The following is a 14084-nucleotide window of genomic DNA, read 5'->3' as shown; positions in this document are numbered from 1 at the left end:
TTGTTCAGTGAAAATCCAGCCCTGGAAGAATGAAGAACTCTGTCTGCCAGGACGATTCAGTACACAGCTTCAGAACAAAATACTTTACAACAACTTCTTCCTTATCACTATTTTAAACTGTGACTGTTTGGAACACCATCATATTCAAGTGTCTATTTAAAAACAATTTACATAAAGACTGGCATAGCTGCTTCCATGCAGCACCTGCTAATACCTATAACTCCTTGTGGAAAATACTTTATTTACTAACATAATCCCTAAGTGTTATGTAGGAAGTACTATCTCATGCTACTTGGTGCAGTGCCTCACAGGAAAGCACAGCGAGGAGACAGTTCTTTGGACTATTGCTACATCACCAGTGTAGGCCTGATGATGTTTCATTTTTCTCTGCATCACATAATACCTTCTTTCCTATATTCTCCCTGTGTCTCTTTACAGCACTGCTCTTTGCAGATGGTTATACAGGGACGAGATCAAAGCCACGATGTACTGTGCTCTGGTCATATGTGGTTACTGACTACCAGAGTAACAAAACCCCCACAGAATCACATCAATGGACAGGGCTCATGCCACCAAACCTGAGGAGACTTACATTGTATGAAATACACTTCTACATTCTACAGTCATTCTATACACACTACACATTCTACAGTCCAAAACCACACTGGCACAAATTCCAGAAGATGTTTCAGCGGGCCTGAAGAAGAAAGCTAAGGTTTGGTACGCTGCTAACTCTGTTAGTTTCAAGTATGGCCAAGCTTGCCTTAAAACAGACTTCTTGCCAGTAGGAAATCACAGTAGGCAATGTCCCAACTTGCCAGTCAGGCAATAGCACATTTTCAAGTTAAATATTCTAATCTGTCAGATAACATTAAATAGACCTCCATAACTAGCCAGAATAGCGTATCACATAGTAACAACTAACAAGGTTTTTTACTGATGTTGTACCGTTCTGAATTAGCATTTAAAAAATAAATGAAAATGGTTACTTCTATGCTCTTTCAGCAAATTTTGCACTGTAATCCAACTAAATACAAACAAATTCCTTGTATTGATATTTATTACCTAAAAAATTCTAGTCCTTGGTGTACACAGAGCCAGTCAACATACAGGTAAATTTTAGATTACCACACATATACATGCTGTTCTTAAAAGCAACACTTAAGATTTCTGAAGTCAAAAGATAGGACAGAACTCTATTTTTCTGTTGCATTTTTTCCACTTTACCGAGTTTTCTGCCAAGTCAGTATTGCTGTTTCCCACGTCTGTGTGACTCTTTACTCAGCAACAGTATACAGTTACAAACATTGAAAAGACAACTTCAGAAAACAAAGTGGCAGAGGAACATGGGGCAAGATTAGCAATTGAAACAACTAATCCAGATGAATCTCAGAGTCTCCAATCCAGCTGGCACAAATTCTCATACACCTCTGTCTTTTCCCTATTCAGTACAGTATTTGGTCATCACAATATAATATTCTCCATCACAATTAGGAATAACTACCCCCTCCCACTGCAAAAAAAATTTTGCATGTGCCAGTTTTAATCATCAATTTGTCCCCAATAGCCAGAAGTTCTTAGAGGAGGCCAAAACATGCTGTCAGTTCTTGGAAAAAAATATTTTCAATCTGATAATGAAGGTATTATGCATTCTATTGAGGACATTTCTCTCCTTAAGAACTTAAGTTCATGGGTATATTTCTGGGCTATCCTGAAATCTCTCAGATGGGATCTGTAAGAGGTAGCTGCTTAGAATAAAAACATTGCCTAGAGAGTAAAGTATGATGACTTAGTGGATTAGCATGTTAAAAACATAATCTCTTTTGACACAGCTGTTTTTAAGTGTTCTTAAAAAAAGTTACAAAATGTTAATTCTGTTTTCCAGTAAACATAACTTTCGATCTGCTGAGTCAGAGATGTTATGCATAATAATCACAGCAGGAATACAATACTATTTGTATTTTTTTTTTTTTTTTTTTTTTGGGGAAAGAGCATGAGCACAATTTTGTGCAAATAATAAGAAAAAGAAAAATCACAGAGCAAAATTCAATTAAAGGCAAATCCACCAGAGGGAAACTGTAGTTCTAACAAAACAAAATACTTGTTTTCCTAGGTAATTTCCATATTTCTAGAAAGTTAATTCCAGAGCCATGTAACACCCACATACAGGTTTTATAATATGTACTTTCTACACTGGACTAAAATAATTCGTGCTACTAAGTCAGCACAGTACCACTTTTCTACGTATCACTTTTAATTCTGAATGTAAACCCTCCAAACCAACACTCACTAACTTTAGAAAGCACTTTATCATGCACTATCTGAATGTAGCAGAAGAGCTTTGTGTTTGTACCCCTTCCAGAAATCATCATGGAAGCTTCTGAATACCCAGGCATATCTAGGTTATGAATGTATGTAGACACAATGTAATTTTTTTCTGTGATTGACTTATGATGGTTTTGTTATCAAAAACTATAATCTTCTAAATTATGTACATTATGTATTGTATTAACAAATATACTAATATACCAACATTCTCTTGTTGAGGGATCCAAGCTATTGCTAAATTAATCTCTCATGACACATAAGTATTATTTACTTCACTGAAAAATATTACCAGATTAGTACAGCAGTTATTTTTCTTAGCTTTCAAGACAGTTTAATATTTTTTGAACATTTTAACTTCATTTGTGGTTACATTAATTGCCCTTTCAAGTTGACAGGCTTGTAAAATCATCCTTAAGTGCCCATTTCTGATACTTCAGGAAAAAATCAGAATGCCAGTAAGTAAAGGAAGCATCTTATTCCAAGTAATTAATTTATTTGCAAAAGCCAGAATTAAGCAGTTCCCTGTACACACTTTAGAAAGCAACCAATCCTTCACTGCTGGTCTGCTCCTTCCACATTCAGGACACTGTAGTTCCATCATTAAGAGCATCCCCTGCCGAGAAGCACATGACTCTACTGTTCCATGATGTACTCTCAATGACCACCAGCTTCTGAATGAAGCTACAAAAATACTGGTTTTTATTTACTAGAAAAAACCTTGAACAGCTTGCTTCTTGCCCACCTGAAAGACCATCCCTTTCAATGAGTGCCACCTGAAAAAATCTCAAATGCATGTTACAGTATTTAAAAAAAAAAAAAAAAAAATCATGGGGAAATACCACTTGCTCCCTGAGAAGCACTTCAGTTTTAACACAAATCTCTCCCTCTGAGACGGGTTCATTATGCTGGCATTACAGACCATACAGTTACTACTATACATTTACTAATGACCTACCTAGAATTTGACAGATGGAAATGGTGATGTTTGGAAAGCATGAAATACAGGCTTTGTATCTCAAAGGTCCACAGTGAAAGGAATTGTTAGCATCCAACTAGATTCTAATAAGTTTTGCAAGATGAACCTGGGCCATCCATTTTTACTAACTGTTTAATTTAATTTGTTTTCATTTACAGCAAAGCACTGTTGAAAAGAAAAGGAAACTTTCAAATAATCTGGTCAAGATCAGATGGGAAAACATCTCCCTCTTCCACTTAGAAATTCTATAGTTCAGATCACTCAGTAACTTTGCCAGCCACTGCAACATACTAAAAAAAAAAAATCAAGAAACACACTTCCTAAATAAGTGACAAATGCAGAAAGTAGAGGTTAAAAAAATGATTAATTTTTTTTACCCCCTTATAACCAGTCTAAAAATACTCAAAGCAAGAAGACATAACATGCACTCTGTGGGTCAGAACTCTGCCATGCACAGGGAGTGAAGTGATTTTGACTACATTCTCTCAGATGTACCCCCAAAGACAAAATCACATCACAAAATCACAAAGTTGCTAAGTAATAGTTAATTCATAAGTTAATTCACAAAGGCAATACAATCTTTGTCCAGGAGACCTCATAACCTTCCTACAAAGGCCCAAGTTACAAGAAGTTTGGATATATCATAGAATTGTAAAATGGTTTGAGTTGGAAGGTACCTTAAAGATCATGCAGTTCCATGGGCAGGGACACCTTTCACTAGACCAGGTTACTCAAAGCCCACCTAACCTGGCCTGGAACACTTGAGGGATGGGACATGCAGAGTTTCTCTGGGCAACCTGTTCTGGTGCCTTACCACCCTCACAGTAAAGAATTTCTTCCTAATGTCAAACCCAAATGTACCTGCTGCCAGTTTTACTCCTTGTCTTATCACTACAAACCCTTATGAGAAGTCTCTCTCCAGAGGCTCTTGTCAGCCAAAATGGTGGCAAATTTTACATCTATTTGGGAAGGAAGAACTAACAGTTAAGCTCTTTCTTAACTGTTCTTAACTGCTCTAAATTAAGCTCCTTCTTCTTCAAACTATGAGTCTTATAATCCAAAAGAAAGAAATGGGATTTAAGTATACTTCACAAGACAGTTACAAAGCACTTGCAACCTGACAGCTGATTTCTGCCTGCCTTCTACCTTTTTTTTAAGTTGCCTATATGAAACTTTCACACTAGAACTACCTTCAAATACCAAACTACCTCCTTTATGATGAAATTCGGATGCATAGCAGAAGGGATTATTTGACCTTCAACCACAGTTTAACACCTAAAACTATGACAAGAGCAGTCATTTAGAGTATCCATTAAATCTTGGAGGCTGTGCTCAGAGTTGAGAGACTTATTATTGTTTGGTTCGTGATGAAAAATGGAACAAGCAGCACAATACTCAAGTTCTTATTCAGACAAAACCTTTAGGAAATTTAATTTGCTAATGAAGAATTATGGAGTTCATTTCAAGATAACTGAATATATTATCAGTTTCAAGGTTGCAACACGACTATGTGACTGATATCACAAATTCACATGATTTAAATATTTTGAGAGGACTGAGGGGCAGTGATTTAAGTCACCAGAGCACCTTTTTGACCACATCTGTCTTCTCACTTGAGGATTGAAGAAAGATCCAGTTTCTTTTTATGTTCAGTTGTTTTATTAGTCAAACTACAGAAAAATTGAAAATAATAACACATATCCAACCTCCCAAAACTAAAGTATCTTGCTACTCCAATCAAAGTGACAAGCAATCAGTGTAGTTAAAAACTGCTCAAATGCACTTTCCTTTCAGTACAAATATTTAAGTATAATAAAGAGCAAGAAGTTTGTTTTACATGATGCATAGATTAAAACTGTACTAGAAATTTAAATGTATTTTTCAATATGGGCTTTACTTACTTGTTATCAAATACTCTGAAGTGGCCAAGTTTTCAAAGGTGAAATAATACAGAGGAGACCTCTAAAACCATTTTTTCCCCCCAAGAAACTTGTTTCACAGTTTAACGTTTCTGAAAGTATAATCTAGATTTCTGTTTGCCTTCTACAGCAATTGACACTAGAAGTAGGTTTTTCTTATGAGAAACAATGATAGCACATATTTGACAAGACCTGACATCTTTTCCTCATAGGGAAGTTTAATATTCATCCAGTTAGGGACTATTCCCATCACCCAGACACCATCATGATTAAGTTTCCTGTATTACTCTGCACTCAATTTTTCTATTTGTAGCATCACCAGCTCAAGTTAATGTCACAGTACTCCTTGGCACAATTTTTGTAGTACAAAAATTATCAATACTAAACTTAAAGAGACACAAATAGATTCTGAGAGAATAAAAGAGTTCTAAACAAGTTAAAGAAGTGCTGAGTTCAGAAAAGAGTGAATCCAAAAGAAAAGGATACACTCAGGCAGCTAAGACAAAAAACCCTTTAAAATTATAACTGGGAAAACATTACATTTTACAAGTAATGAGAAATTAAACAAGTTTGATATAAATATTTCACGTACACTTTTTAAAGCAATTTCAACACATACTAAAACCAGCCTGAATAATTAGGATAATTAACATATTAGGATTCTTGGTTAACTTTTTAAGTAAAAAATAATGTAACTTTGTTGTTTAGGAATAGAACTGATTTCATTGTACTGGTATGCTTATAACTGTACTTAAACACCATTTAAAATAGCATGTAGCAACACCATCCTTTGACAGATGCAATAATATTTTTATTACTTTTTCTGAAACCGATTAAAATATAGCCATAAGCAATATGTTTGTGCTGGGGCATAATTAGGAGTGGTTTAGTCTGAGCACAATCCTAGTATTCAAAAGAATAAAAGAAAACTTCAAATCACAGATAAAAAAAAGCCTAAGGATTTAAATAACTGGAATTTATGTCTAGGCTCTTCTCTAAGCTAGGTGGTTCAATATTTCCTCGTGTCTACTAGTACTATGTAAGTATTGATCACAGTAACTTCCAGTGAACAAAATAAGCTTGAACAATACTGTGTTTAGCTTTTAAACAGAACACAAAACTCTGACAATATTTTATATTTGTTTTATTTTACTTTCATACTCTTCTTAGAGTACTTGTGAGAAGAGCACCAGTAACTGATAGCAGGTAGCTAATACCATAAATTTACACCTTTGTAATGTATCATCTTATGAAAACATAAGAACAGCCGCAGGCAATTTTTACTTTTATATATTTATATTTTATCTATACTTGCATGTGATAAATGCAGTATGACTAAGCCTTGCATGTAGGCAGCTGCAGTAAATGCAAAATAGTATAAATGAAAATTCCACACGTGACAGTAGGAGTTTGAAGAAACTTAACATTTACAAACTTGTAAATGTTTTATTACTAACTATACTGGCTTGATTGAAATTTAATAGCAAGCTGCCAGAATCTCTCATTCTGCCTTTCCTTCAAAAAGATCTCTTAAAAAAAAAATTCCTATACCACAACTGATTCAAAAGACATGATATTGTCCCTAAATGTCTCCTAAAAATGTGTACATGTCTGTATCTATCCCACATATAAATGTAACATTCATGATAAATACATATACCACACAGTAAACAGTTTTATTACAAGTGACAAGCACTTGAGACAGTAAAATCTGATTTGCGTACACAGGGTCTTTCTGCTGCTCAAACATGTAATATAGAGAGATCTCATTAACTCAGAATCAGATGATTTGCAGGGTTTTTTAGAAAACTCATGCACTAGCAAAAACAAGTACATACTCAATACATGAAGAGGGAAGCTAAGTTTTCTGACAGCCTCGTTCTTTTTTGGTTATTTGGCAATTCACAGTAAATGTGCATAAGGCAAAATCAGCAATCAGCAATCCACATCTTATTTCCTAAGAAATACTTTACACTTGCAGACTGCCAAATCTGATGTGACTCACAACCATAAAGAAAAGCTTTTAGGGTTAGAGATACACAGTGTCAGGCTACTGGTAAATTACCTGCAGAATACCTAAGTAAACCTACATGCAATCTGTATGGCTAAATTGTATCAAATAAAATATTATTACAGCAATATGGAAGAGATTATTATTAGTTATCCTAACTTAAGTGAAAAAACAACTCTGACAAATAATTCCCTTTAAACACTTTCTAATCTGATTTCTAGGGATATTTTCCTTGAGAGAGGAATTTAGCACATTAAGTGCAAAAGAAGATTATAGCAATTCAGTTTACTGTAACAGACACTTTTTGCATTTTTCCAAGTTTCTTTACATAGTTATTTCTTAATTGCATATGATGGCAATTCTTAGGTTTTACTTTCCTGACTCCCACTTGACTTTCTCAAATCTGATTTGAGGTATTTTACTTCAGAGTTGTGAGCTACTGTTGTATGCATTATACCCACACTTGCCTGAATTCGTTTTTTTAATCTCACTTTTTGGTTTTATAATAGCTCAGACCTGTGGGGTTTTTTCCCCTCTCTTTCCTTTCCTCTAAACAAATACCCATTGGGCCACATTTTATTTTCTTTGTGCCCCCCTGTAAGTCTATAAAAGCCACCAGATTTGGTCATGAATAGAATAGCTCATCACTCTGGGCATGTATTTTAATGCATTTGACAAGGTATCTCTACACTCTGGACAGGCAATGAAGCAGGAAGGAGAGAGAAGGCTACAGAGAAGGCTATAATAGAAACTGGTTTATTCCTTCAACATAAGAATAACTATATATCCTTTCCCACTCTTCACTGTCAGGTATGTACTTACACAGTCATCTCAAACCCCTAACACATATGGTGGCTAATTTTAATGCCATGATCCTACAGTAACCGTTTGCTAGACATGCAGGGTCCATTTAAATATCAAAAATTTTAATACATCCTATGAGAAGGCCCCAGCCTTTAAAACGTGAGCACACAACTACTCTAAAAAGCATGCTGTATCTTTTCAAAAGTCAAAAAACTCTCTCTAGTTCTATTAATTTCTGCTATTTGTTCTAAGATGAGACAATAACAGGTGAACAGTGGCACAGATGTAGACAGAAAACACTTTAAACACACAACTAAATAAAAATAAAACTGAATCTGCAGTAATGGTGACCAGTTCTGTTTAATATTAGGTTTTGTGAACTTGCATACAATTAGGATCTTTTGCATTTGATATCTGGTGGACAACTGTTTATTTAAAATGCATTAGTAGCTGCAATCTATGCAATTTCACATAAATGCTCACTATATTCCTTGACAACTAAAAAAAAAAAAAAGCATCTGTGTAAGTGATTATATTGAGAGTTAATCAGTGTTTTACATTCAAGTTACAAGATCACACAATTCAAAAATCAATATAAATTTAATTAAATTCTAGATGTGGGGTTTTTTAGATTAGAGGAAAATACACAACTGTCTATTATCAAAATGCCCAGATAACTGCAAAAAAACCCACTCCAATGCTTCAGAAATTTAAACATTTTATATTTGATCAATACAAATGTTACTTTGTTTTAATATTTGAATTATTTTTAAATAGTTTTTTAAGGCTACCTAAACATTTGGTAATCAGTTAAAGATGCTTAGCAGTTCAGTGGATAAATACTGCACATTTCTTTCAAAAGCTCTGCAAGCTAAATCCTTAGTAGTAGCAGATATTTGGAGAATAACTCTTTGAAAGCAAGTTCTCTATCACTTCAGTGGTGGTCACTGCTAGCTCCTTTTAAGTCTATACTGATTTGAGAATGGTCTAAGTACTTGAACAGATTTCATGTTTTCCAGAATATTTCTGCTTGGTAAACATATAAATTTGTTCAAGAACCCTACCAAAAAGTATTTGTTCACAAAAACTGGTTTTAACAACATAAAGGGTTATCGACAGAAAATTTTAAAAACTTTTGGTTTAGTAAAAACATCTATTTTACAAAATAACCTTGAACAGTTACAAACTGGTTTATTTACAACATGAGTAGTGCCCTCCTCAACCCATTAATTTTAAAACATATGCAATACCCTGAAAGAAGGTGACTTTAGGGCACCATTTTGACTAACCAGCTGCAGAGATGGACAACCATTAGAAGTGGCTGCATTTTGTACGCAGTGCCTTTTGGAACTACACAAACTTTTTAAAGGTTTCTTAAATTAAATCTCTAAAGTTTTAAATTGAAAACTAATTTTTTCAGGATAATTACTAAATTAAAAGTACACACCAAGAGACACATTTGAGCTAAGCATTCAAGGAAAGCTGAATGCATGTCACTTTAGATTCCTGTATTTGCTTCTAATGTTGTAGAATACTGTAGTTATTAATTTTTAAACATTACTGAATAGGATTGGTAAGTCTCTAGAAAAGATTTTAATACATTTACACCTCTTCTGTTTACCTAGAAAAAGTAGGTTCACTTTACCAACAATAGACCACAGTATTTGTTTCCTCAGGTGTTTTAATTTTAGAAAATCTTGAAAAAATCAAACTGTATCATGTATGGAATCAGACCAATACATAATAAAGAAGAATATCTTAACTCTTAGAATAAGCAAGCTTTGAAAGTTACTTTGTATTTTTATTTAAAAAAAACACTTAATCACTGTAAGAATTCTGTTTTCTACAAAAGAGTAAGTTTGTAAAAAAATAATCCTAAACAACATTTTTTTTCTGCTATTATTATCATCTCCATCTGGATTATACCTTAAAATTAAATCCAGTTTAGAAGAGTATCAAATTCTGAGAGAACACCCTTTCCTCTTTCTCCACCCTAAATCCTGAATTTTGTACTATGGTTGGATACACTGAATTTACTTTGTAATACACAGCTGTAAGTCAAGAAAGATACTCCACAACACTGCTTCTTTCACATTGTTATTACCAGTGTCTATACCTATTTTCAGCATTAAAATATTTATGATTAAAAAGCTCCAAATTAGGTAAAAATGTAGGGGCATGTTAAGCACTTCATACTGATGGTCACAGAAGCAGCATTTGAAGAGTTCTCAGTACCATTAACTAGTTTATTTAAGTTAGTTCTGCACATCTAGTACCATCTGTCTATCTGCCCTGCTACATTAAAACTACCAACATATGGTGCACTGCTATTAATTTATCAAATTTCTATGCATTCCAGGGTAATGTTACTTCAGTCAATAAAAATAATAGATCAGTTTAAGAAATATTCAGAAAGGAACTTTAAAGTCTGAATTCTTACTAACTACAAAAGAGATCTGTAAACCATAAAAGGCAGTTTTGGAAAAACATTCAGTATCATTCCTTTATACAAAATTATTAATATTTCTTCCTTAATGACCCTTTTTTCTAACCTAAGAGTAGTTAATGTGATTTAATTTTCACAACTGTGAGTCACTGGAAAACTTTGAGATTTCTGCCCAAATCTTTAACCACAAGGCTATCCCAGGCAACAAGTTTCTTTGGTCACACTTGCAGAAAGGGAACAGATCATTTGCAAGCACATGCTATTCAACACAGAGGGCTATCACAACTCCTACTCAACTTCCACAAATCCACAGAAAACATGTGCTGCAACAGTCTCCATCCAAGTTCAGTACCCCATCTCCCCTCTCAAGAACTGCATACCTGTACTCAGTTTTCAATCTAGAACTAAGCACAAAGACTCCAAAAACAAAGCAAGTGTAAAGGCAACACTGCAACTGCTCATAAAGGTATCAAATTGCCATGTTAAGAGGCGATGCTAATTTTTTAAAATAGGACATTTAAAAATAAAATGAAAATACATAGGAGATAACAGGGACAAGCAGAGCATTTCACATCATCACAGTTAAACATTTACAAGTTAAAAATTAAGAAAAAAACCAGTATCAGCCAGAACCCATGCTAAAAGCATGCATGCATACACACATGCACATATATACATGACACCAGACCACAGTTAGGATTACTTTTCTCTCTTTAAATAAAGCCAGAGGCAATTCTTCCAAGTGATGTTTTAACTACACACCTAAGGTGTACTTTCAATGAGTCCCTACTTTAGCCAATTAAAACCTACAGTTATTTTTCAGTATTTTCAAAACCTTTGGGGATGGTTTAGAAGATTTAGGCATAGAATAAACTTTTGAACAAACTCACATGTTCCCAACAAAACTGAACGTATTCAAAGTAAAAATAATGCACTTCACAACTTTCACAAAATGTCTGTGAAATTGCCCTACACACAGGGAATTCATCTCCTCCCAGAGAATTCACAGCTAGCAGAACAGCACTAGATCTTAATATTAAACAACCTGAGACTATTTCATTTCTGCAACATACAATCCAAAAAACACTCTCCAAAACACAGCATTTTAATTAACACACCAAAAAAAACTCCCCTGAAGACCTGCTACACACAAAAGAATTGCTTTGATCCCAACGATTCTGCACGTTTCCTCCTGTTATCCTTCCCTAATTTACCAGGCTAGGGCCGATTTGATACCTTTCCATGAAAAAAAAAAACAACGAACCACCCCTCTGCTAGAGGCAGAGGTGCTGCAGAGGTGATGATAACCCTAGGAAAAGAGAAGCTGTCTCTTTAAAATGCCCTGCTATGTCCCTGATCCCACGTGGAACCAACATCAGCAGCACTTTCGCATTAACTTCAATGTGAGGCGAGATGAGGCATCATTATTTCACATAAATAAAACGAGGAGACTGCAGAATACATTCTTTGTAGGAGACAAACAGGTGAACTGAACGTGCCAGGGAAATCAGCAACCACCCGCAGAAGAGGTGCCCTGCCCCCGAGCCCTCTCTGCTCTCCCTATGGAGCATTAGCTCAACTCTACACCACTCTCAAGAATCCAGTTCAAATACAGGAGTGAGCCACCAAGAAAACTTGAAATTCAAAGGCAACGAAAATGCACTTTATAAACCGGAAAGGTTTACTCTTTGCCTCACACATCCTAATTAGATCAGGAAAGTGACACTACAAAAGCATTACATTCCGGTCCGAAAAAAAAAAAAAAAAAAAAAAAAAAAAAAAAAAAAAAAAAAAAGGAAAGAAAAAGACAGAGGAAAAGAAAAGAGCCCCCATCTCCCCAAATCCCCCAAAAACACACACACCAAAAAAGCATTAAAAAAGGAAGTTATAAAGCACCACATCCAGCATTTATCTTATCTAGGATCACTCCACATTACCCCCAAGTTATACACTTTCTGCACCATCATCTCCCCCTACCTCTCTGTCCTGAAAGGGATTTTCACGTTTTCTCATTGTCGGTGGCGAGTTATAAGAGGCTTTTGCCTTTCCAAAGAATTCATCAACAAAAAAAAATAATAAATATTAACTCCTTGCTCCCTGAAACCTTAAAACGGTCTCGGGAAGACACGGGTTTTATACTGTTACCTTGAGGAAGAAAAGGGGGAGCAGCCCCGATTTTTAGGTATTTTTTGGCATTTTTTTCTGATTTTTATTTTGTTATATGCCTCAGTTCTCCCTCCATTTTGGTTGTTTATGATACTGACAACAAGCTGTCCCTGCTCTCTCTCTCTCTCTCTCCGGATCTCTCCTGCTTTCAGTTAGCAAACCCCCCTCCCCAATGCAACACGACTCAGCACTTACTTGGGTTCACACTTTTCTCTAAACACACACCGATGGGGAAGGGAAAAGCTCCTGGGCTACTCGGAGGGGGAGAGCAGGCAAATTCGTTTCTTTATTACGAAAAAAAAAACTTTTGTCCAAAAAACGACGGGAAAGGGGGGTCGAGTGCCCCAAAGTCACTCCGGATCCCCCCAAAGACGCAGCCGCCAGGTCCGGGGGACACCCCACGGGTAGCCGGGTCCACGGGGGAAATTTCTGTGCAAAATTTGTCCGGTTTGAGGCGGTGGGCGAATTTATATTAATTTTTTCCCTCATTTTTCGGCACCGCGGTCTCTAATGTCTTCCGCTCCCTCTCTCGCCGCTCTCGCCGCTGTCACTGCATTCACAGCACAGGCTCCGGAGAGGCGAGGAGGGGAGGGGGCGGCCGCGCCGCTCCTGCCCCTGCCCCTGCCCCGCGGCCCCGGGCCCGGGCCGCCGCGGGGGTCGGCGGCGGGCACCCCGCGCCCTCCTGCCGTCCCCCGGGCAGCCCCGCCGCCTCGCCCGCTCCTCGCGAACCAGCAGAGCGCCGCGGGGAGGGAGGGGAGGAGTGGAGGAAACTCCTGAGAGAGGTTTTTCTGAAAATCATCTCTTTCTCCCTCCGAGGGAGGGGAAGGGGGGTGGGGGGGGCACCGCTCGCCTCGGCTCCCCTCCCCTGCTTTTCCCCCCGGGGGGGTCCGACGCGGGGCGGCGGGGGGCTGCGGGAGATGAGGGGAGAGGGATGGAAGGGAGGGATGGTTAACACAAACTTTTCCTCACTGCTCGCTGCTCCTCTCTCCTCTCCCCCCTCCTTCTCCTCCTCCCCCTTCATAATTTAAATAACCCTGATATTTCCCTGCTAAACCCCGGCGCCTGCCCCCCAAACCCGCAGCAGACTCACCGCGGGAGCCTCAGCATCCCCTCTGCGCCCCGTTTCCACCCTTTACAGTGTTCTCCGATTTTTCTGTAATTTTTTCCCCATATTTCGGGCTGGACGCGGCGGGCCTGGAAATTGTTTGCTTTCCCGTCTTTCCAGCAGCCATTGTAGTGTATGCGCTGCGGTGCAGCCCAGCCTGCCGCACACGCCGCGCCCACACCGCCCGCCGCCCACACGCACCGCGGGTTGGACGCCTCCCCCAGTCAGTCAGGGCCGCGGCCGCGCCCCGCCGCCGGCGCCTGCGGCCCGCGCCGCCCGCCCCGTTGGTGGAAGGAGGCGCCGCTCACGGCCGGGGCGGGCGCGGCGCC

General features: G+C 37.6%; 1 protein-coding gene across 2 annotated transcripts in view; it reads right to left on the bottom strand.

Annotated features, from left to right (window-relative positions):
• PLAG1 (PLAG1 zinc finger) overlaps positions 1 to 13930 on the bottom strand; it is a 51816-nt gene extending 37886 nt beyond the window's left edge. For both annotated transcript variants that reach the window (XM_041473677.1, XM_041473678.1), the window contains exon 1: positions 13741 to 13930. The gene's annotated coding sequence lies outside the window, so the exon portion shown is untranslated. The remainder of the gene's footprint in view (positions 1 to 13740) is intronic.
• Between the last annotated feature and the right edge of the window lie 154 nt (positions 13931 to 14084).

Source organism: Pyrgilauda ruficollis, unplaced genomic scaffold (assembly GCF_017590135.1).
Source record: "Pyrgilauda ruficollis isolate IOZ18807 unplaced genomic scaffold, ASM1759013v1 scaffold30, whole genome shotgun sequence".
In the NCBI taxonomy this organism is placed as follows: Eukaryota; Metazoa; Chordata; class Aves; order Passeriformes; family Passeridae; genus Pyrgilauda; species Pyrgilauda ruficollis.
This window is presented reverse-complemented; position numbering and strand designations above follow the sequence as displayed.